Below are 24,303 nucleotides of genomic sequence, written 5' to 3'. Positions count from 1 at the left end.
AGGAAAAAAATTTTAAAATTTGTGTTAAAATTTTGTATTTTAACTATTTTTACTCTTCTAACTTATAAAATTTAATTTCATAATTTTTTAAATAATAATTAATTTACTGGTTAACTATTTATAAATTATTCGGGGTTTACATTTTTTCTTCTCTTTATAACACTAACATTACGCCGTCCCACTCTCCAGTTATCCCAGAAGGTCAGAACTCTCAAATTCCAATATCCCAAATTCCACTTTATATTATTGGTTTTTTAGATTGAAAGTTATATTTTAAGACTTTGTTTTATGGATTATGATTATGGTGTTATTTTATATTTTTGGACTTGTAATTTTAGACAATACTCTATTTATATGTTGTAATAATATTTTTTTATTTTTTCAATTATTTTTATTTTTCATTATAATTTTCATATAAATTATCAATATAAAGAGATGGAATATGGACCTGTGGGAATGAAGACCTGCGGAAAATGGAGATGAGGGACAATATTCTCCCACGAACGAGATTGGAGGTGGGGATGAAGAGCAAATCTGGAGGCAGAGACAGAAAGCAGGGAAGCATCCTCCTCTCCCTATCCCGTTGCCATCCCTGCACTGTTGCTAGTTTAATGGGTAGAGAAAAGTGAATAATAGTGAAGTATTTTTCACAGTAGTTTAACATAACCCTATTGACACGTGTTTAAAATATACCTGTTATCCTCTATGACCATTGACGTGGTGGAAATTGGCCGATTAAGAGTTTATAGAGAAAACAGCATTGCAAGTACAGTTCTTAACCGACTAAAATCGGCTTATCAATTTAGAAAAGAGTTGTCACAGAATTAAGAACAAAATACTGGGAGTAGAAGTTCTAGGTCGTCTCCCAACGAGTTGACAAAAGAGTGCAGCTTATTGGTCAAAGGTTTTCCAAGAAATTTTTGAGTTTGAGAAATAGAAAAATAAATGATAGTGAATTTAAGCAGCGGAAATTAACGAGAGAATTTATATAATTCAAATAAAAGCCTTGACCGGGAAAAGATTAATTGGAAATTCTATCCTTGTTGAATTTTTTCAAGTGTAATAATAAAAGGTTGTTATTCTACTTGGTTATCCCTTACTTAATAAGGGAAAGTCAAGTAACTAACCAAGCAACCCTATCGCTCGGGACCTAATCCTTTCTTAAGAAAGGATTAGAGTCAGAGACTAGAGAGTCAGCCAACAACTTCCAATTAAGATTAACACTTGAGTATTCCAACTCAAGGTTTTCCTCTTAATCAACTCCCAATCAAGTTAGAAAACTACTCCATTAACATGAATATAACTTTCACAGAATTAAAAAGGGAATAAAAGGAAGACATGATAAATAATAACTGAAAATTAATTAAAAGTAAAATTGGTTCTTTTCATTAATAAATCCCAAAATCATAAACATACTTTTCTAAACAGGGTTAATGTGCAATAAAAAGAGTAAAAGAATAGGGAAACAAACTAGAATAATGAAGCTCCAACGGAGGTAATGACTCTTCTCAATATCCAAAGCAAAAGCAATAAAACTCTAAAAACTATGAATGTAAAGAAAACATAGAGGAAGAAGAAGAATTCTCTTTCAGATTCAAAACTAAAACTAAAACTACGCGTAATGAGAATGTGTCTTGAGTCTCTGCTTGTCCCCTGGCTCTATTCTGTGTTTCTGGGCCAAAAACTGGGTCCAAACTCGGCCCAAAATTGCCCCCAACATTTTCTGCGATTTCTGTAGGTCGTGCATGTCATGCATACGCATCAGTCATGCGTACGCGTCTCTGGCCATCTTTGCGTATCACGCGTATGCGTCAGGTACGCGCACGCGTCTCTGTGCAAACTCGCTTTTCGCGCGCACGCGTCAAGTACGCGCATGCATCGTTCCTCGCCGGTCAGCTCCTTAGTTTCTTGTGTTCCTTCTATTTTTGTAAACTTCCTCTCCATCCTCTAAGCCATTTCTGCCTTATAAAGCCTGAAAACACTTAACATACAGATCACGACATCGAATGGTATAAGGGGAATACAAAAAATTATATAATTTAGATGTCTAGGAAGCAAGTTTTCAACCATAGAATAAAATTGGAAAGGAATTATAAAATCATGCAAATCATATGAATAAGTGAGTAAAGAGTTGATAAAAACCACCCAAATTAGCACAAGATAAACCATAAAATAGTGGTCTATCAAACTCCCCACACTTAAACATTAGCATGTCCTCATGCTAAGCTCAAGGAGATAAAAAGAATGAATAGGGGAAAGTAAGACCCCTGCAATGCAATACAATGCAACCTATGTATATGAATGCAACTATTATGCTAAGATGCTTCTATCTACTTGGTAAAAAGCAAACAAGTTCTCCAAGACAGACATAAATCAAATTCCACTAATTCAAATCATACAATAAGAAGCAATTAAACTTGTAACAAGATAGCTCATGAATGCAAGAAACATAGAATCAAGCATTGAACCTTCACTGGTAGTGTATATGCACTCTAGTCTCTCAAGTGTCTAGGGTTGATCACTCTACTCTTCTCTAGTCATGCTTTCTAAAACTTTATTCTTCATCTAACTAATCAACAAATATTTAATGTACCAATGCAAACATTATGAGGTCTTTTCAAGGTTGTAATGGGGCTAAGGTAAGGGTGAGGATATATGTATGGCCAAGTGAGCTATAAATTGAATCTTTGAGTAACCTAAGCTATCACCTAACATACATACACTCTATGAAATTCTAAAATCATGCCTAGCTACCTAAAATTCCCACTTTTGCATTGAGTACTTATGCATCGACTTTTCTTTAATTTTATCACATATGCATTGATCTTTCTTCAAACTTGACATTGGGGCAATTTTGTCCCCTTATTCACTTATTTACTTAATTATTTGAATATTTTTTTTGGTTTTTTTTAACATGAAAACAAACATAACATTTCAATGCATATGGTTTTTTTCCTTTTTCACACGAGTAGGCACCCCAAATTCCCAATATTTAAATAAAGTAGAAACATATCACATTCTTATCAACCCATGTTCCTACAATTTTCCCACACTTAGTTAACACACTATCTTAAGCTAACCAAAGATTCAAATTAGGTAATTAATTATTTTTTCGCTTTAGGCTAGTGATGTGGTAAAAAAACAAATGCGGATTAAAAGGCTCAAAGTGGCAAACAACGATAATTGAAAGGGTAGGCTCTTTGGGATAAGTGATGAGCGGATAATTTATACGCTTTTTGGCATTATTTTTAGGTAGTTTTTAATAGGTTCTAGTTACTTTTAGGGATATTTTCATTAGTTTTTATGCTAAATTCACATTTCTAGACTTTACTATGAGTTTGTGTGTTTTTCTGTGATTTCAGGTATTTTCTGGCTGAAATTGAGGGACCTGAGGAAAACTCTGATAGGAGGCGGACAAAGGACTGCTGATGCTGTTGGAATCTGACCTCCCTGTACTCGAAATGAATTTTTTGGAACTACAGAACTCCAAATGGCGCGCTCTCAACGGCTTTGAAAAATAGACATCCAGAGCTTTCCAGCAATATATAATAGTCCATACTTTATTCGTGATTAGATGACGTAAACTGGCGCTCAACGCCAGTTCCATGTTGTTGTCTGGAGTCAAATGCCAGAAACACGTCACGAACCGGAGTTGAACGCCCAAAACACGTTACAACTTGGCGTTCAACTCCAAGAGAAGCCTCAGCTCGTGGATAGATCAAGCTCAGCCCAAACATACACCAAGTGGGCCCCGGAAGTGAATTTATGCATCAATTACTTATCTTTGTAAACCCTAGTAGCTAGTTTAGTATAAATAGAACTTTTTACTAGTTTATTAAAGGTATTTTTTTATCATTCGGTCTTGTGACCACATGGGGGGCTGGCCATTCGGCCATGCCTGAACCTCTTTCACTTATGTATTTTCAACGGTGGAGTTTCTACACACCATAGATTAAGGGTGTGGAGCTCTGCTGTACCTCAAGTCTTAATGCAATTACTATTATTTTCTATCCAATTCGATTTATTCTTGTTCTAAGATATTCGCTGCACTTCAACTTGATGAATGTGATGATCTGTGACACTCATCATCATTCTCACCTATGAACATGCGTGACTGACAACCACTTCCATTCTACCTTAGGCCGGGCGCATATCTCTTGGATTCCTTAATCAGAATCTTCGTGGTATAAGCTAGAATTGATGGCGGCATTCATGAGAATCCGGAAAGTCTAACCTTGTCTGTGGTATTCCGAGTAGGATTCCAGGATTGAATGACTGTGACGAGCTTCAAACTCCTGAAGGCTGGGCGTTAGTGACAAACGCAAAAGAATCACGGGATTCTATTCCAGCCTGATTGAAAACCGACAGATGATTAGCCGTGCTGTGACAGAGCATTTGGACCATTTTCTCTGAGAGGATGGGATGTAGCCATTGACAACGGTGATGCCCTACATACAGCTTGCCATGAAAAGGAGTAAGAAGGATTTGATGAAAGCAGTAGGAAAGCAGAGATTCAACAGGGACAAGCATCTCCATACGCTTATCTGAAATTCCCACCAATAATTTACATAAGTATTTCTATCCTTTATTATTTAAGCAAGTATCTCTTTATATTTCCCATAACCAATTATTATCTGCCTGAATGAGATTTACAAGATGACCATAGCTTGCTTCATACCAACAATCTCCGTGGGATCGACCCTTACTCACGTAAGGTATTACTTGGACGACTCAGTGCACTTGCTGGTCAGTTGTGCTGAGTTGTGACTAAGTGTGATTCACGTTTGAGAGCGCTACCAAGTCTTTGGAGCCATTGTTGATGATCACAATTTTGTGCTCCAAGTTTTTGGCGCCGTTGCCGGGGATTGTTCGAGTATGGACAACTGACGGTTCATCTTGTTGCTCAGATTAGGTAATTTTCTTTTTATTTTCCTTTCAAAAAAGTTTTCAAAAATCTTTCAAAAATTTTTTATTTATTTTCGTTTTTTTAAAATATAATTTTCGAAAAAAAATAATAATAAAAATACAAAAAAATCGTAAAATCATAAAAATAAAAAATATTTTGTGTTTCTTGTTTGAGTCTTGAGTCAACTTTTAAGTTTGGTGTCAATTGCATGCTTTAAAAATTTTTTCTTGCATTTTTCGTAAATTCATGCATTCATGGTGTTCTTCATGATCTTCAAGTTGTTCTTGACAAGTCTTCTTGTTTGATCTTGATGTTTTCTTGTTTTGTGTTGTTTGTTATTTTTCATATGCATTTTTCATTTGTTAGAGTCCATGCAATAAAGATTTCTAAGTTTGGTGTCTTGCATGTTTTCTTTGCATTAAAATTTTTTCAAAATTATGTTCTTGATGTTCATCATGATCTTCAAAGTGTTCTTGGTGTTCATCTTGACACTCATAGTGTTCTTGCATGCATCATGAGTTTTGATTCATAATTTTCATGTTGTGAGTCATTTTTATGTTTTTCTCTCTAATCATAAAAAATTCAAAAAATAAAAAATATCTTTTTCTTATTTCTCTCCAAATTTTCGAAATTTTGGGTTGAGTTGGTCAAAAAAAAATTTTAAAAATTAGTTGTTTCTCATAAGTCAAGTCAAATTTTCAATTTTAAAAAAATCTTATCTTTTCAAAACTTTTTCAAATCAAATCTTTTTCATTTTTATCTTATTAATTTTGAAAATTTCAAAATATTTTTTCAAAAATCTTTTTCTTAATTTTATTTCAAATTTTCGAAATTACACTAACAATTAATGTGATTGATTCAAAAATTTGAAGTTTGTTACTTTCTTGTTAAGAAAGGTTCAATCTTTAAATTCTAGAATTATATCTTTTAGTTTCTTGTTAGTTAAGTAATTAATTTTAATTTTAAAAATTTAAATCCTTTTCAATCCTATCTTTTTATCATATCTTCTTATCTTATCTTTTTATCATATCTTTTTCAAAATTTTATCTTTTTCAAAAATTTGATTTCAAAATATCTTATCTAACTTCTTATCTTCTTATCTTTTCAAATTTGATTTTAATATCTTTTTCAACTAACTATTTGACTTTTTGTTTGTTTCTTATCTTTTTCAAAATCACCTAACTACTTTTTCCTCTCTAATTTTCGAAAATATCTCATCCCTTTTTCAAAATTCCTTTTAATTTAACTAATTGTTTTAAATTTTAATTTTAATTATATCTTATCTTTAATTTTCGAAAATCACTAACTACTTTTTCAAAATTATTTTTGAAATTCTCTATCTCTCCTCTTCTTCTATTTAATTATTTATTTACTAACACTTCTCCTCACCTCTCTTCATCTCAAATCACTACCTCTATCTTTACCCATTCTTCTTCACTCTTCTTCCCTTTCTTCTTCTACTAATAATAAGAATCCTCTTCACTGTGACATAGAGGATTCCTCTTCCTTTTCTTTTTCTCTTCTCTTTCATATGAGCAGGAATAAGAAAAAATGCATCTTTGTTAAAGCTGATCCAGAACCTGAAAGGACTCTAAAGAGAAAACTAAGAGAAGCTAAATTACAACAATCCAGAGACAACCTTTCTGAAATTTTCGAACAAGAGAAGGAGATGGCAGCCGAACCCAACAACAATAATGCAAGGAGAATGCTAGGTGATTTCACAAAACCAACGTCCAAATTTGATGGAAAAAGCATCTCCATTCCGGCCATTGGAGCAAACAATTTTGAGCTGAAACCTCAATTAGTTGCTCTAATGCAACAGAACTGCAAGTTTTGTGGACTTCCATATGAAGATCCTTACCAATTTTTAACTGAGTTCTTGCAGATTTGTGAGGCTGTAAAGACGAATGTAGTAGATCCTGAAGTCTACAGGCTCATACTTTTCCCTTTTGCTGTAAGAGACAGAGCTAGAACATGGTTGGACTTACAACCTAAAGATAGCTGGACTCCTGGGATAAGCTGGTCACGGCCTTCATAGATAAATTCTTTCCTCTTAAAAAACTGAGCAAGCTTAGAGTGGATGTTCAGACCTTCAAGCAAAAAGATGGTGAATCCCTCTATGAAGCTTGGGAAAGATACAAGCAAATGACCAAAAAGTGTCCTTCTGACATGTTTTCAGAATGGACCATATTAGACATATTTTATTATGGTCTGTCTGAGTTCTCTAAAATGTCACTGGACCATTGACGTTGGGATTTTTGCCAGTAAAGACATTCATAAAAACTGTCGCGTTGTAGATATAGTCTCTAAATCGACAGAAATCCCTTCGTACAAACGTTTGGTTGTCACAAGTAACAAACCCCTTTAAAATTGATAACCGAGTATTTGAACCTCGGGTCGTCTTCTCAAGGAATTGCAGGAAGGTATGTTCTTATTATTGGTTATGCAAAGGCATGTTTTGGGGTTTTCAAAAGGGTTGAGCAAGTAATGTAAAACAACAAGTCGTTAAAATAATAACAATAAAATCTCTTAGCAAGGTATAAGAATTTAGAAGTCCAAGTCTAGTTATCCTTATCAATAATAATGAAAATTGAATCGTAACTCCACTTAGTTAACCCTGCTAGAGCAACGGAAGGTCAAGTGACTAATTAGTGAGATCTTCAAATCCTAGTTAATTCCTAAGAACAGATTGAGATTATTTGAAGTTCAATTTAATTAACAAGATAACAATTATCAATTATGCTGTTGAGTTGGATAACTCCTGAGTTACTGATTTCATAACCAAAACCAAAAGGAAAAATATCTAAACTAAATTAAAAGCATTCACGTAAATAAAGCAATCAAACTACGTCTAAACATAAATTCAAGTCATAACATGGAAAGAGTCACAAGCCAATTGGGCAACATAAATCAAATATAAATAAAAGTATTAGAGTAAATTAAAGTAGAAAATATAAAGTAAAAGGAATATTAAACCTGGGATTGAGAGTCACTCCTAAAACTAAGAGCAGTCCTAAATCCTAATCCTAAGAGAGAGAGAGAGGAGAGAACCTCTCTCTCTAAAACTACATCTAAAACATGAAAAGTGAATTATGAGTGAATAATTATGAATGCATGCATTCCCCCACTTTATAACCAATAATCTGTGTGTTCTGGGCAGAAAACTAGGTCAAAAGCAGCCCAGAAGTCACTTCCAGCGCTTTCTGGTCCGTACAGGTCGCGGAAAAGTGACGCGGCCGCATGACTCACGCGGCCGCGCGGGTTGCGCTCCGGCCATGTCACGCGTCCGCGTGACCCATGCGTTCGTGTCGCCTGGCGTCGGGGCAACTATGGCAAATTATATATCAAATCGAGTCCCCGGACGTTAGCTTTCTTACGCAACTGGAACCACGTCGTTTGGACCTCTGTAGCTAAAGTTATAGCCCTTTGAGTGCGAAGAGGTCAGGCTGGACAGCTTAGCAGTTTCTCCAACTTCTTGTATTCCTTCCACTTTTGCATGCTTCCTTTTCATCCTCTGAGCCATTCCTGCCCTGTAATCTCTGAAAACACTTAGCACACATATCAAGAAATCTAATGGTGATAAGAGAGGATTAATAATAAGCAAATATAAGTCCAAAGAAGCATGTTTTCAATCAAAGCACATAATTAGTAAGGGAAATGTAAAACATGCAAATAGTATGAATAAGTGGGTAAAGAGTTGATAAAATCCACTCAATTGAGCACGAGATAAACCATAAAATAGTGGTTTATCAACCTCCCCACACTTAAACAAAAGCATGTCCTCATGCTAAGCTCAAGTGAAACTATAAAGGAATGAAGAGGAATGATATAATGTATGAGATGCAACCTATGAATGCAACTAAATGAAAAATGTTTCTACTTACTTGGTTAAAAGCAAATAAATCCCCAAGAATAAATATGAACTGGATTTCACTAATTCAAATCATAAAAATGAAGTACAAATAGACTTGTAGAAGAAAATAGCTCATGAAAGCCGGGAACAAAGAATCGAGCATCGAACCCTCACTTAGTAGTGTATATCACTCTAATCACTCAAGTATTTTAGGTTCGATTCTCTCAATTCTCTACTAACCCTGCTTTCTAAGGCTTGCTCTTCATCTAACAATCAACATAAACTTAATGCATAAATACACATATCAAGAGGTCTTTTAAGGGTTGTAATGGGGTTATGGTCAAGGTAGGATTGTATTTGGCCAAGTGGACTAAAATCTGAATCCTTAATTAACTTAAAATTTTCACCTAACTTAAGACAATCCATATAATCACAATACAACATTTAACCATCCATTAACCATGTTTTCCACATGTTCATGCATTCTAATTTCAAGTCCAACTCATATGCATTTCACCATTTACTTTGGGGCATTTTGTCCCCTTTTTATTATTTGCTCTTTTTTTTCTTTTTCTTTTTCTCTTTTTTCTTTTTTTTTTCATTTTTTTCAATGCATATAATTAATTTATTGAATGCACGAACATGTCCTAAACATATCTTTCACATTTTCATAAAGATACACAACATACTCAATTCTCAAACCAAACATTTTCAAACCCACTTTTCCCCACACTTAATTCGTGAGCACTCTCACTAGTCTAAGCTAACCAAGGATTCAAATCAAGGACATTATTGTTTTTCGCTTAGAGTTAATGATGTGCTAAAGTAAAGAATAAAGGGGTAAAATAGGCTCAACATTGGTTTGCAAGGGATAATGAAAGGTAAGGCCATATGGGTATGTAAGCTCAGTGAAACAAAGGCCTCAATCATGTAAGTGCATGCATACATCAAATAATGGAAATATAGAATTAAGCAAGACAGAGATCACAATTTTAGAGAGAACAACACACACCAAAAATAAAATTATTGGTTGGTAAAATGCAACCAATCAAATAGGCTCAAAATCTCACTGGTTTTGTGTTCGAGCTCTAAACTATGTTCCAAAATAATATTTCTTCAAACAAGTTTTTCAAAAAGTTTTATTCAAATTAGTGAAATACTATAAAAATTTCTTGAAAAAGAAGAATATTACTTTAACCAAGTAGTAAAATATGCACAAAAACAATTAAACATGCAAATGCAACAACTAATCTACAAAGAAAATTTAAACATTGGTGTTGAGATAAGAAAGTACTAACCCATGGAGATCGGTATCGACCTCCCCACACTTAAAGATTGCACCGTCCTTGGTGCATGCTGAGAAGTACAGGTGGGCGGGTGTTGTGATTCCTCAGCTGTTGCTCGTTGTAGAAGCTTTCTCCTTACCCGTTCTGGTGGCCAACCTGAAAAAGGGAGAAGAGAAAGGGATATAAAGTCAAATGTGTAGAGCAAAGAGGAGGGCGGTACAAGTGAATAGCATGCCAAGTAAGGAAAATAGTGAATGGAAGACATGGTCGCGATTCCATGTGATCAGTTCATCAATGGAAATATAGCAAGGCATGGAGAGTATTGGATGCAAGATGTTTATTAGCATGCCGGCAAGGGCATGAGTAGCATAGATCAAGCATCAAAAGCTTTAATGTATTGTTAGTCGTAAGAAACTAACAATAATGTTTGTAATGACAATTATATTTAATTAATAAAATATAAAAAAGATTTTGTGAAAAGCAAGCATTTATAGTAGAAGATTAAAAGAAATCTTTAAAAATAGTGCACAATGCCATACGGGCGTTTTCACAAACACATAGCATGCATGGTAAATAAGCTATTTGAAAGTATTAAATTGAACATGCAAGCAACCCTTTAAAAATTAATATAATTGTCAAACAATTCCTTTAATAATCCATAAGCAAGATATGGTAAATAATTACCCAAATAAATTTCTAACACCAAAGAAAATAATGCAATGAATGAAAGTATGCAAATGAATAAAAATAAAATAAAAAGAAAAATAAGAAGAATGAGAAGGGAAAGAAGGGAAGAAGAAGTAAATAAAAAGGGAGGGAGGAAAAATTAGGATTGGGGAAGAAGAGATAAGATATTTGGCAAATTGGGATATGTTGTGCGGCGCAGGCGACGCGGCCGCGTGGGGCACGCGTTCGCGTGGATGCGCTTCAAGTATGGTGACGTGATCGTGTCGGGTATGCGATCGCGTGACCCATGTTATGCTTCTGGCGCAAGTGCAGCCTCGCGCCAGCAAAACTATCTGTTCAAATTAATTTATTTGCCAAAATTGGGGTGACGCGATCGCGTGGGTCACGCGATCGCGTGAGTTGGCGTCAGAGAATGGACGACGCGGCTGCGTCGATCACGTGTTAGCGTGATAAGGATTGTGCTTCCAGCACCAATCCAGCACCTCTCTCGCACAATATTTCATTGTGCACCCTTTTTACGTCGAGAATCGGGGCACGCGGCCGCGTGGGTGACGCGGTCGCTTGGGAGGCCATTATTCCCATGTGACGCGGACGCGTCGGCGACTGATGAGATATTTTGGTGAAAAAATGAATTTCTCCCAAAACACACAAATCTAACCGGCAAGTGCACCGGGTCGCATCAAGTAATAAAAACTCACGGGAGTGAGGTCGATCCCACAGGGATTGAAGGATTGAGCAATTTTAGTTCAGTGGTTGATTTAGTCAAGCGAATCAAGGTTTGGTTGATTGATTGGTGATTTGCAGAATTTAAATTGCATTGAAAGTAAAGAGAACAGGAAATAAATTGCTGAATCTTTAAATAACAAGAAATTAAATGGCAGAAACTTAGATTGCAAGAAATATAAATTGCGGAATCTTAAAGTGCAAGAAATGTAAATGGCTTGAAATGTAAAGGGGATTGGGAATTGGATTTGCAGAATTTAAACAAGGAAAAGTAAATTGCATCAAGTAGAGAAGTAGGAGAGGGTGTGGATGAAATCAGATTTTGAGGCAGAGAAGTAAATAAACATGGAAAGCAGTAAACAGAATGTAAATTGGGAATTTAGATCTCAGGACCTAGAGACTAGAAAACCAAGTCTAGATCTCAATGCCTTCCTAGATCCAACAAGAACAATTGCAAGGGAATTGTAAATTGCAAAGAAAGTAGATGAGATGCAAGTAACAGAAAGTTAAAATCAATTGCAGTGAAAATAAACAAGATCCAAGGTGAGATTGAAACAGAATTCCTTCAATTCTTCAACCCAAGATCCAAGACAGTTGTAATTGAAATTTAAAGCAATAAAACTAAGAGGAAGAGAATGGAATTCTCCTTCCCCAAACTAAGAAACTAAAATCCACTTCTCTCCGAAAACTACTATGAAAATTCTAAAAGAAAGCTCTATGAAAACTAAGAAAAGGAAGCTCCCCGAATAACTTGAATTCTAGCCTATTTATACACTTTCTTCAAATGATCTTCAAGCCTTGAGTTGGGCCTTCGCTCTTGGTGGAATTGGGTTGAAAGAGGCCTTGGTTGATTGCTCTTGGAGTTTGGAGAGGAACCAAAGTGAACCAATTGAACCGGATTGGATTTTTGTAGAAGTTGGAGTAAAAGTTTGAGCCAAAGTTAGGGGTCTAACTTTTGCTCCAACTTTTCATATCAGATAGCCAATTTTACTGATGCCAACGTTGGTGCAAAAGTTAGGGGTCTAACTTTTGCTCCAACGTTGGCCCTTCCTAATGCACCAATGGCGCCAACGTTAGCCCAAAAGTTAGGGGGCTAACGTTGGCGCAAACTTTTGCCCCCTAGCCTTATAATTTCATGCCAACGTTAGCCTCCAAGTTAGGGGGCTAACGTTGGCGCAAACGTTGAGTAGCCCTGGGTGATTTTTCATGCCAACGTTAGCCTCCAAGTTAGGGGGCTAACGTTGGCGCAAACGTTGATTAGCCCTGGGGTGGTTTTCCAATTCTCACGTTAGCCTCCAAGTTAGGGGGCTAACTTTGAGGCTAACGTTTCACCCAAAAGTTTGTGCAAAAGTTTGAGGGCTAACTTCAAGTCCAACCTTATGCTTCCTGGTTCAATTTCACTTGTTTCATTGTCCTCTCTTTGCTTCTAGCCATTCCTTCTTACTTCAACCTTTCTCCAAGCTTTCTTCACCTATCATTAACCAACCAAACACATCAAAGCTATGCTCAAAATCATGAGATATTCATTCTATCCTAATATGCAACCATTATGGCATCAAATCTCATGAAACAGCATGAATTTATCTATGGTTGATTCAATCAAAGGAAGCATGAAAATCTACCCAAATTAGCTTGCTTAGGCCTCAAGAAAGTGCATAATTCAATTAAAAACAAAAGAAAGAGACTAGTGAAACTAGGCTAAGATGACTTGTCATCACAACACCAAACTTAAAGCTTGCTTGTCCCCAAGCAAGAAAAGATTTATGCTCAGAGGTTCTTTCAATTAAGATGGATTGAAGAACACTTGTAAAGTACAGTGAGTGAAGTGATTAAGTAACAGTGGGGTGAACTCTAAATTATATGCTCATGCAAGGGCTTCAGTGCTCACTAGTCCTTACATATTGGGAGTCGTAGGTCTTAGGATTTTCATCCGAATGGTATCATAGAGATCTCTTTATATGTAATCACCTTGAAGCAGCTTATAGTTTCTGTGCTTTGGCCTCGACTCTAAGTGTCATGTCTCAAAGCGGCTCTTTAAATAAGTTTTCAATCAATACTCCTAAACCAGTTGGTTTTAAGGTATTAGGTGTTAAACCACCCCTAAGGATTTACTTGCTCAAGCCTCTTTCCTTGACACACTTCAACCACAAGCATTTACTAGGATAGCAACTCTTTGAGTTTTTGTTTCTTTCTTTCTTTTTCTGCCTAGTAATTGATGCTCAGAGCCTTGGGCCATGTTCTTTTTGTTTTTGTATTTTCTTTACTTTTCTTTTTGTTTTGTTTGCTGCTTCTCGGATCAATTGATTTTTGAGAATCTCCACAATACTTCTTTGAACTTCATATCCTGCCTATGAGCTCCCATGCAAGTTTTCACAAGCATGCAACCTCAATACATAATCATATAACTAGAACCACCACTTCTCCTAATCTTTTGCTTACCTCAAAATTGTTTAATTCCTCAATCCTTCGTTTCAAAGAACTTTCATGTGATGCATTCTTGAAAATTGAGTGCAAACAAGTTTTGAAGATAAGAATGTTGTGAATAATCAAACATCTTGCTTATTGAATTATAAAGAAAGACTATGCTATGCAGGCAGGCAGGGGTATATAAAGAAAACTATACTATGCAGACAGGCAGGACAAATAAGGATACAATCCAACTTTCAATTACAGTAATATTTGATGTAAAACAATCACTTAACAATACAACCTGTTGGAGTTCACTTGCTTTCCTTCTTCTCATCATCATCAATGCTAACTTTCATGTTCATCTTTCACCTCTTTGGTTGATGATGCTAAAAATCTCCAAAAGTTTGTATGATATTCTGCAATGATATTGGAAGTTGCTTGTTCCCCAAGCACTTAGAAACAGTGGTTAGTCTGCATGATTTATTTGTGGGCTTTTTGAACTTACTTTGGTGTGGGAACACCAAACTTAGTACCTTGCCAAAGGTTTTCATTAACCATGTGTCAAAAGTCACAAGGCTGAAAACTAGAAAACAACAAAATAGTTAACTAATTCATCCAGTATGTTTGAAGCCCATATTATGCATAAGGTGAGAATGTGTGTTATAATGGGATTTTGGTGGAACACCAAACTTAGAATTCTTCATTCTCCCTTAGATTGTTTTGGTGTGCAACACCAAACTTAGCTTCTTGCAATCTAGATAAAGCTAGTTAACCTTTTTATTGAAATAGATATGAAAAGAGAACTACCTCAGGTTGGGTTGCCTCCCAACAAGCGCTCTTTTATTGTCACTAGCTTGACATCCTCAGTGCTCAAGGAAATTGAGGCTTTGCCTCCTTCTTACTCGTTTCTGTGAGGTTTTTGGCTAATTGTTCTATTTGCTTCCCAATTCCCCCGAGTAAGTCATCATAGTGTTTGTTCATCATTACTTGCTGTTTCATCATTCTTTCTACTACGATCTCTAGAGTGGTGATCCTTTGAGAATCTTGTGAGATTGGTTGGTTGTGAGGTGTTAGGGGTTGGAAGGATGGGTAATGTGGTGGTATGCTGTGATTGTTGTTGGTATGGTGAATTTTTTGCAGGTTTGGGTAATTGGGGTTGTTGTAATTGAAGTCCCTTTGTTCCTGATATTGAGATTCCCTCATTCTTAGATAAGAATGTGGCTTCCATGGTGGAAATTGTGCCTTCACTGTAGTAGAATGGAGAAAGTCAATTTGTCTAGCTATTGACCCCAATTGTTGCTGAGTTTGCTGATGTAGCTGTTTGCTTTGATTCATGACTGCCTTCAGTCCTTCAAGATTCATTATCTCCTTGTCTGAAGTTGCATTCTGTGGGGTCTCAAATGAGTGTTGGTTATTGGCTCTCTTGTCATTGAGCTCTGCAGTTCCTTGGCCAGCTGCTGTTGCTTTGAGAAGGTTATCTGAGACGTAATCCACTGCTCTTCTTGTTTCTGGGGTTAATCCTTCATAGAACGCTTGGAAACCCACTTTGTCATTTGCTTTCTTGTATCTTTCCCATGCTTTGAACAATGGTTCTTCCTCTCCTTGTATGAATGGATGTATCCCCTCTTTCATCTTGATGTTTTGTTGGGATGAGGAGAATTTGGCCAGAAATTTGGTAACCAAATCGTCCCAACTAGTAATACTTCCCTGGGGAAAGGTTTCGAACCATTGTGCAGCTTCATCCCTTAGTGAGAAGGGAAATAGCAAGAGCTTACAGGTGTCATGATTTGCACCATTGGGGTTGACAACACCACAAGTCCTTAGAAAAATGGATATATGCTGTTCAGGATCTTCCACTGGGTTTCCGCGGTAGGAACAATTTTTCTTGATTGATGTAATGAGTTGCGGCTTCATGTTGTGGAGTTCTTCTTTCTCAGAAACTCCTTCTTCAATGATATCCTTCCCTTTGGCTGCTCTTCTTTCCTGTGACATATAAATCAATCACAAGGAATACACAGTGGTATTTTTGGAGAATAGAGTGTAGTTAATTGAGACAAAACATCAAACAGTTAGCGTGTTAACAGAGGCAAATCTTCAAACAGTTAGTGGGTTAGTCAAAAATAAAGAAAAAGTGCTTGATCTAAACTACCACCTCACTTAATCATTGTCAATCTAATCAATCCCCAGCAACGGCGCCAAAAACTTGATGAGATATTTTGGTGGAAAAATGAATTTCTCCCAAAACACACAAATCTAACCGGCAAGTGCACCGGGTCGCATCAAGTAATAAAAACTCACGGGAGTGAGGTCGATCCCACAGGGATTGAAGGATTGAGCAATTTTAGTTCAGTGGTTGATTTAGTCAAGCGAATCAAGGTTTGGTTGATTGATTGGTGATTTGCAGAATTTAAATTGCATTGAAAGTAAAGAGAACAGGAAATAAATTGCTGAATCTTTAAATAACAAGAAATTAAATGGCAGAAACTTAGATTGCAAGAAATATAAATTGTGGAATCTTAAAGTGCAAGAAATGTAAATGGCTTGAAATGTAAAGGGGATTGGGAATTGGATTTGCAGAATTTAAACAAGAAAAAGTAAATTGCATCAAGTAGAGAAGTAGGAGAGGGTGTGGATGAAATCAGATTTTGAAGCAGAGAAGTAAATAAACATGGAAAGCAGTAAACAGAATGTAAATTGGGAATTTAGATCTCAGGACCTAGAGACTAGAAAACCAAGTCTAGATCTCAATGCCTTCCTAGATCCAACAAGAACAATTGCAAGGGAATTGTAAATTGCAAAGAAAGTAGATGAGATGCAAGTAACAGAAAGTTAAAATCAATTGCAGTGAAAATAAACAAGATCCAAGGTGAGATTGAAACAGAATTCCTTCAATTCTTCAACCCAAGATCCAAGACAGTTGTAATTGAAATTTAAAGCAATAAAACTAAGAGGAAGAGAATGGAATTCTCCTTCCCCAAACTAAGAAACTAAAATTCACTTCTCTCCGAAAACTACTATGAAAATTCTAAAAGAAAGCTCTATGAAAACTAAGAAAAGGAAGCTCCCCGAATAACTTGAATTCTAGCCTATTTATACACTTTCTTCAAATGATCTTCAAGCCTTGAGTTGGGCCTTTGCTCTTGGTGGAATTGGGTTGAAAGAGGCCTTGGTTGATTGCTCTTGGAGTTTGGAGAGGAACCAAAGTGAACCAATTAAACCGGATTGGATTTTTGTAAAAGTTGGAGTAAAAGTTTGAGCCAAAGTTAGGGGTCTAACTTTTGCTCCAACTTTTCATATCAGATAGCCAATTTTACTGATGCCAACGTTGGTGCAAAAGTTAGGGGTCTAACTTTTGCTCCAACGTTGGCCCTTCCTAATGCACCAATGGCGCCAACGTTAGCCCAAAAGTTAGGGGGCTAACGTTGGCGCAAACTTTTGCCCCCCTAGCCTTATAATTTCATGCCAACGTTAGCCTCCAAGTTAGGGGGCTAACGTTGGCGCAAACGTTGAGTAGCCCTGGGTGATTTTTCATGCCAACGTTAGCCTCCAAGTTAGGGGGCTAACGTTGGCGCAAACATTGATTAGCCCTGGGGTGGTTTTCCAATTCTCACGTTAGCCTCCAAGTTAGGGGGCTAACTTTGAGGCTAACTTTTCACCCAAAAGTTTGTGCAAAAGTTTGAGGGCTAACTTCAAGTCCAACCTTATGCTTCCTGGTTCAATTTCACTTATTTCATTGTCCTCTCTTTGCTTCTAGCCATTCCTTCTTACTTCAACCTTTCTCCAAGCTTTCTTCACCTATCATTAACCAACCAAACACATCAAAGCTATGCTCAAAATCATGAGATATTCATTCTATCCTAATATGCAACCATTATGGCATCAAATCTCATGAAACAGCATGAATTTATCTATGGTTGATTCAATCAAAGGAAGCATGAAAATCTACCCAAATTAGGTTGCTTAGGCCTCAAGAAAGTGCATAATTCAATTAAAAACAAAAGAAAGAGACTAGTGAAACTAGGCTAAGATGACTTGTCATCAGCGACGCGGTCGCGTGGGTCGATTTGTGCCACTAGCACACCTCCAGCCACGCTCTCGCATGACTCTCTGTTCGTTTTTATTTTCTCCCCTCTCCTTGCGACGCGGACGCGTCACTGATGCGGTCGCGTCGCATGGCATATTATTTTTTTTAAATGCAGTATGCAGAATGCAATACTTAATGTGAATGCTATGCAGGATTCCAGGTTTAATAAAATAAAATAAAACTAAAAAACAAATAAAACTGAATAAAATTAAAATTGCAAAAGGAACGATCATACCATGGTGGGTTGTCTCCCACCTAGCACTTTTAGTTAAAGTCCTTAAGTTGGACAATTGGTGAGCTTCCTGTTATGGTGGTTTATGCTTGTACTGATCCAGGAATCCCCGCCAATGTTTGTAGTTCCAGTAGCCTCCGGGGTCCCAAACTAGGCGCAAAAAGCCTTCAAGTAAGTTAAAGCAAGTGACAAGACCCCAAGAGTGGTGTTTGATAGAATGGATTCCGGGGTCCCAGACCTTGCCTTTGCACCCGTCTTTGTGTAGATCATCATGATTCCATCTGGGTAGCAAGCAATCTGAATTCTCACTAGAGCTACCAAACAACTTCCTAGACCAAGTCAATTGAGCTCTAAACCAACCTTTGCGTTTGAATGTTGAGCTCACAACCAAGTTGAACCTTGCAGGATAAATCTTATCACTGACCATCTTTTTCTTACTCTTAATACCACAGAGAGCTCTAAGTTGACCATCCGTCTCCAGTAGCCCGTATTCAAGTGGAATTAGAAAGCTAAGGGATATGAATTTCACCCACTTGAATGTTGTGAAGGATGATGGCAACTTAGGGGAGGTGTTTCTAATGAACGTGCAAGCTCCACTCCCTTGTGCTCTTTTTCGACATCTTCCACCTCTTGGCAATCTTCTTCAATATCAACCTCTTCCTCTTGGTGGATTTCTTCCAATTCAATCTCTTCTTCAGTGTTCACCAAGGGCAAGGGAGGTTGTGTTTCTTCTTCTGTAATCTCCATGTCAAGTCCAATGGGAGAGGATTCAAATGTAGATAAGAATTCATTAATGATTGAATCCATCTCTTGATCGTCTCCTTTAAAGTCTTCAACCATGATATACTTTGGAGGTTGTACACCCTCCTCAACATCAACTGTAACGTCCCTAACGGAGTTATCCTCAGCTCTAGATTCCCATGGAGGTTCAGCATCTCCTAGATCTTCAACCAACTCTTCTTCTTGAACAATGACAGCTTCTTCTACTTGTTCTAGTACAAATTCATTTCCTGTCTTGTCCATTGGAGTTTCTGGTATCTCTTTTATGCTCCGCTCTTCATTAGACTGTCTACATGGAGTTGTGGCTGATCCTTATATATCTGAGCGCCTAGAAACCCATTGAATTACTGCTTGCTCCAGTTATCGAATGGTGGTTTGAAGATTATCTACTGTTTCCTTTAAGCGAACCTCTGCTTCTCGGGTTGCCGGGCTTGGACATGATACAAAATAGGGTGGTGGTGATTGGGAGTGATTGGGTTGGTACTGGGGTAAGGAAGGATCATATGGTGGTGAATGATGAAAAGAAGCTTGTGAGTGTGGTAGTTCGAGGTTATGTTGAAAGGATGGCCTATATGCACGGGGTGGGGCTTGTTGGTAGTTACAAGGTTGTCCACCGTATCTTTCAGCTGGGTATGCATTGTAGAATGGACTTTGTCCGGGATATCTCGGAGGGTGTTGTTGCCTAAAGGGTTAATTAGATCCTCTTGGCTCCATCCATCCTTGATTGGTCTGACCTTAATGCATATTCCTGCTGTGGTTTCTATTTCCTTCAACAAAGTTAGAACCAAACTCAAAGCGAGAGGGGTGAGAATTCATACTAGATATCAGAAATAAGAGGGAAGAGCTGAAACAATTAAAATATATATATATATATATATATATATATATATTTGAAAAATATTTACAATAACCAATAATAAAGCACACGTTTGCAATTCCCCGGCAACGGCGCCATTTTGACGTTGGAATTTTCGCCAGTAAAGACATTCGTAAAAATTGTCGCGTTGTAGATATAGTCTCTAAACCGACAAAAATCCCTTCGTACAAACGTTTGGTTGTCACAAGTAACAAACCCCTTAAAAATTGATAACCGAGTATTTGAACCTCCGGTCGTCTTCTCAAGGAATTGCAGGAAGGTATGTTCTTATTATTGGTTATGCAAAGGCATGTTTTGGGGTTTTCAAAAGGGTTGAGCAAGTAATGTAAAAGAACAAGTCGTTAAAATAATAACAATAAAATCTCTTGGCAAGGTATAAGAATTTAGAAGTCCAAGTCTAGTTATCCTTATCAATAATAATGAAAATTGAATCGTAACTCCACTTAGTTAACCCTTGCTAGAGCAAGGGAAGGTCAAGTGACTAATTAGTGAGATCTTCAAATCCTAGTTAATTCCTAAGAACAGATTGGGATTATTGAAGTTCAATTTAATTAACAAGATAACAATTATCAATTATGCTGTTGAGTTGGATAACACCTGAGTTACTGATTTCTTAACCAAAACCAAAAGGAAAAATATCTAAACTAAATTAAAAGCATTCACGTAAATAAAGCAATCAAACTACGTCTAAACATAAATTCAAGTCATAACATGGAAAGAGTCACAAGCCAATTGGGCAACATAAATCAAATATAAATAAAAGTATTAGAGTAAATTAAAGTAGAAAATATAAAGTAAAAGAAGAGTCACTCCTAAAACTAAGTGCAGTTCTAAATCCTAATCCTAAGAGAGAGAGAGTGGAGAGAACCTCTCTCTCTAAAACTACATCTAAAACATGAAAAGTGAATTATGAGTGAATAATTATGAATGCATGCATTCCCCCACTTTATAGCCTCTAATATGTGTGTTCTGGGCTGAAAACTGGGTCAAAAGCAGCCCAGAAGTCACTTCCAGCGCTTTCTGGTCCGTACAGGTCGTGGAAAAGTGACGCGGCCGCATGACTCACGTGGCCGCGCGGGTTGCGTTCCTGCCAGGACAAGCGTCCGTGTGACCCAAGCGTTCGCATCGCCTGGCATTGAGGCAACTATGGCAAATTATATATCAAATCGAATCACCGGACGTTAACTTTCTTACGCAACTAGAACCGCGTCGTTTGGACATCTGTAGCTAAAGTTATAGCCGTTTGAGTGCGAAGAGGCCAGGCTGGACAGCTTAGCAGTTTTTCCAACTTCTTGTATTCCTTCCACTTTTGCATGCTTCCTTTTTATCCTCTGAGCCATTCCTGCCCTGTAATCTTTGAAAACAGTTAACACACATATCAAGGTATCTAATGGTGATAAGAGAGGATTAATAATAAGCAAATATAAGTCCAAAGAAGCATGTTTTCAATCAAAGCACATAATTAGTAAGGGAAATGTAAAACATGCAAATAGTATGAATAAGTGGGTAAAGAGTTGATAAAATCCACTCAATTGAGCACGAGATAAACCATAAAATAGTGGTTTATCAACCTCCCCACACTTAAACAAAAGCATGTCCTCATGCTAAGCTCAAGAGAAACTATAAAGGAATGAAGAGGAATGATAGAATGTATGAGATGCAACCTATGAATGCAACTAAATGAAAAATGTTTCTACTTACTTGGTTAAAAGCAAATAAATCCCCAAGAATAAATATGAACTGGATTTCACTAATTCAAATCATAAAAATGAAGTACAAATAGACTTGTAGAAGAAAATAGCTCATGAAAGCCTTGAACAAAGAATCGAGCATCGAACCCTCACTTAGTAGTGTATATCACTCTAATCACTCAAGTATTTTAGGCTCGATTCTCTCAATTCTCTACTAACCTTGCTTTCTAAGGCTTTCTCTTCATCTAACAATCAAGATAAACTTAATGCATAAATACACATATCAAGAGGTCTTTTAAGGGTTGTAATGGGGTTATGGTCAAGGTAGGATTGTAAAGTGGACTAAAATCTGAATCCTTAATTAACTTAAAATTTTCACCTAACTTAAGACAATCCATATAATCACAATACAACATTTAACCATCCATTAACCATGTTTTCCACATGTTCATGCATTCTAATTTCAAGTCCAACTCATATGCATTTCACCATTTACTTTGGGGCATTTTGTCCCCTTTTTATTATTTGCTCTTTTTTTTTTCTTTTTCTTTTTCTCTTTTTTTTTTCTTTTTTTTTCATTTTTTTTCAATGCATATAATTAATTTATTGAATGCATGAACATGTCCTAAACATTTCTTTCACATTTTCATAAAGATACATAACATACTCAATTCTCAAACCAAACATTTTCAAACCCACTTTTCCCCACACTTAATTCGTGAGCACTCTCACTAGTCTAAGCTAACCAAGGATTCAAATCAAGGACATTATTGTTTTCCGCTTAGAGTTAATGATGTGCTAAAGTAAAGAATAAAAGGGTAAAATAGGCTCAACATTGGTTTGTAAGGGATAATGAAAGGTAAGGCCATATGGGTATGTAAGCTCAGTGAAACAAAGGCCTCAATCATGTAAGTGCATGCATACATCAAATAATGGAAATATAGAATTATGCAAGACAGAGATCACAATTTTAGAGAGAACAACACACACCAAAAATAAAATTATTGGTTGGTAAAATGCAACCAATCAAATAGGCTCAAAATCTCACTGGTTTTGTGTTCGAGCTCTAAACTATGTTCCAAAATAATATTTCTTCAAACAAGTTTTTCAAAAAGTTTTATTCAAATTAGTGAAATACTATAAAAATTTCTTGAAAAAGAAGAATATTACTTTAACCAAGTAGTAAAATATGCACAAAAACAATTAAACATGCAAATGCAACAACTAATCTACAAAGAAAATTTAAACATTGGTGTTGAGACAAGAAAGTACTAACCCATGGAGATCGGTATCGACCTCCCCACACTTAAAGATTGCACCGTCCTCGGTGCATGCTGAGAAGTACAGGTGGGCGGGTGTTGTGATTCCTCAGCTGTTGCTCGTTGTAGAAGCTTTCTCCTTACCCGTTCTGGTGGCCAGCCTGAAAAAGGGAGAAGAGAAAGGGATATGAAGTCAAAGGTGTAGAGCAAAGAGGAGGGCGGTACGGGTGAATAGCATGCCAAGTAAGAAAAATAGTGAATGGAAGACATGGTCACGATTCCATGTGATCAGTTCATCAATGGAAATATAGCAAGGCATGGAGAGTATTGGATGCAAGATGTTTATTAGCATGCCGGCAAGGGCATGAGTAGCATAGATCAAGCATCAAAAGCTTTAATGTATTGTTAGTCATAAGAAACTAACAATAACGTTTGTAATGACAATTATATTTAATTAATAAAATATAAAAAGGATTTTGTGAAAAGCAAGCATTTATAGTAGAAGATTAAAAGAAATATTTAAAAATAGTGCACAATGCCATACGGGCATTTTCACAAACACATAGCATGCATGGTAAATAAGCTATTTGAAAGTATTAAATTAAACATGCAAGCAACCCTTTAAAAATTAATATAATTGTCAAACAATTCCTTTAATAATCCATAAGCAAGATATGGTAAATAATTACCCAAATAAATTTCTAACACCAATGAAAATAATGCATTGAATGAAAGTATGCAAATGAATAAAAATAAAATAAAAAGAAAAATAAGAAGAATGAGAAGGGAAAGAAGGGAAGAAGAAGTAAATAAGAAGGGAGGGAGGAAAAATTAGGATTGGGGAAGAAGAGATAAGATATTTGGCAAATTGGGATATGTTGTGCGGCGTAGCGACGCGGCCGCGTGGGGCACGCGTTCGCGTGGATGCGCTTCAAGTATGGTGACGCGATCGCGTGACCCATGTTATGCTTCTAGCGCAAGTGTAGCCTCGCGCCAGCACAACTCTCTGTTCAAATTAATTTATTTGCCAAAATTGGGGTGACGCGATCGCGTGGGTCACGCGATCGCGTGAGTTGGCTTCAGAAAATGGATGACGCGGCCACGTCGATCACGTGGTAGCGTGATAAGGATTGTGCTTCCAGCACCAATCCAGCACCACTCTCGCACAATATTTCATTGTGCACCCTTTTTACGTCGAGAATCGGGGCTCGCGGCCGCGTGGGTGACGCGGTCGCGTGGGAGGCCATTATTCCCATGTGACGCGGACGCGTCGGCGACGCGGTCGCGTGGGTCGATTTGTGCCACTAGCACGCCTCCAGCCACGCTCTCGCGTGAATCTCTGTTCGTTTTTATTGTCTCCCCTCTCCTTGCGACGCGGACGCGTCACTGATGCGGTTGCGTCGCATGGCATATTATTTTTTTTAAATGCAGTATACAGAATGCAATGCTTAATGTGAATGCTATGTAGGATTCCAGGTTTAATAAATAAAATAAAACTCAAAAACAAATAAAACTG

At 36.9% G+C, this 24,303-nt stretch overlaps 1 non-coding gene across 1 annotated transcript; it reads right to left on the bottom strand.

Annotated features, from left to right (window-relative positions):
• Positions 1-6,973: 6,973 nt before the first annotated feature.
• LOC112804364 (small nucleolar RNA R71) lies at positions 6,974-7,077 on the bottom strand. Its single transcript, XR_003202972.1, has one exon. It is a non-coding gene; the product is annotated as a small nucleolar RNA R71 (small nucleolar RNA).
• Positions 7,078-24,303: the final 17,226 nt, after the last annotated feature.

This window comes from Arachis hypogaea, chromosome 5 (genome assembly GCF_003086295.3).
Source record: "Arachis hypogaea cultivar Tifrunner chromosome 5, arahy.Tifrunner.gnm2.J5K5, whole genome shotgun sequence".
NCBI lineage: Eukaryota > Viridiplantae > Streptophyta > Magnoliopsida > Fabales > Fabaceae > Arachis > Arachis hypogaea.
The sequence above is the reverse complement of the archived record's forward strand: the minus strand, read 5'-3'. Positions and strand labels throughout refer to the sequence as shown.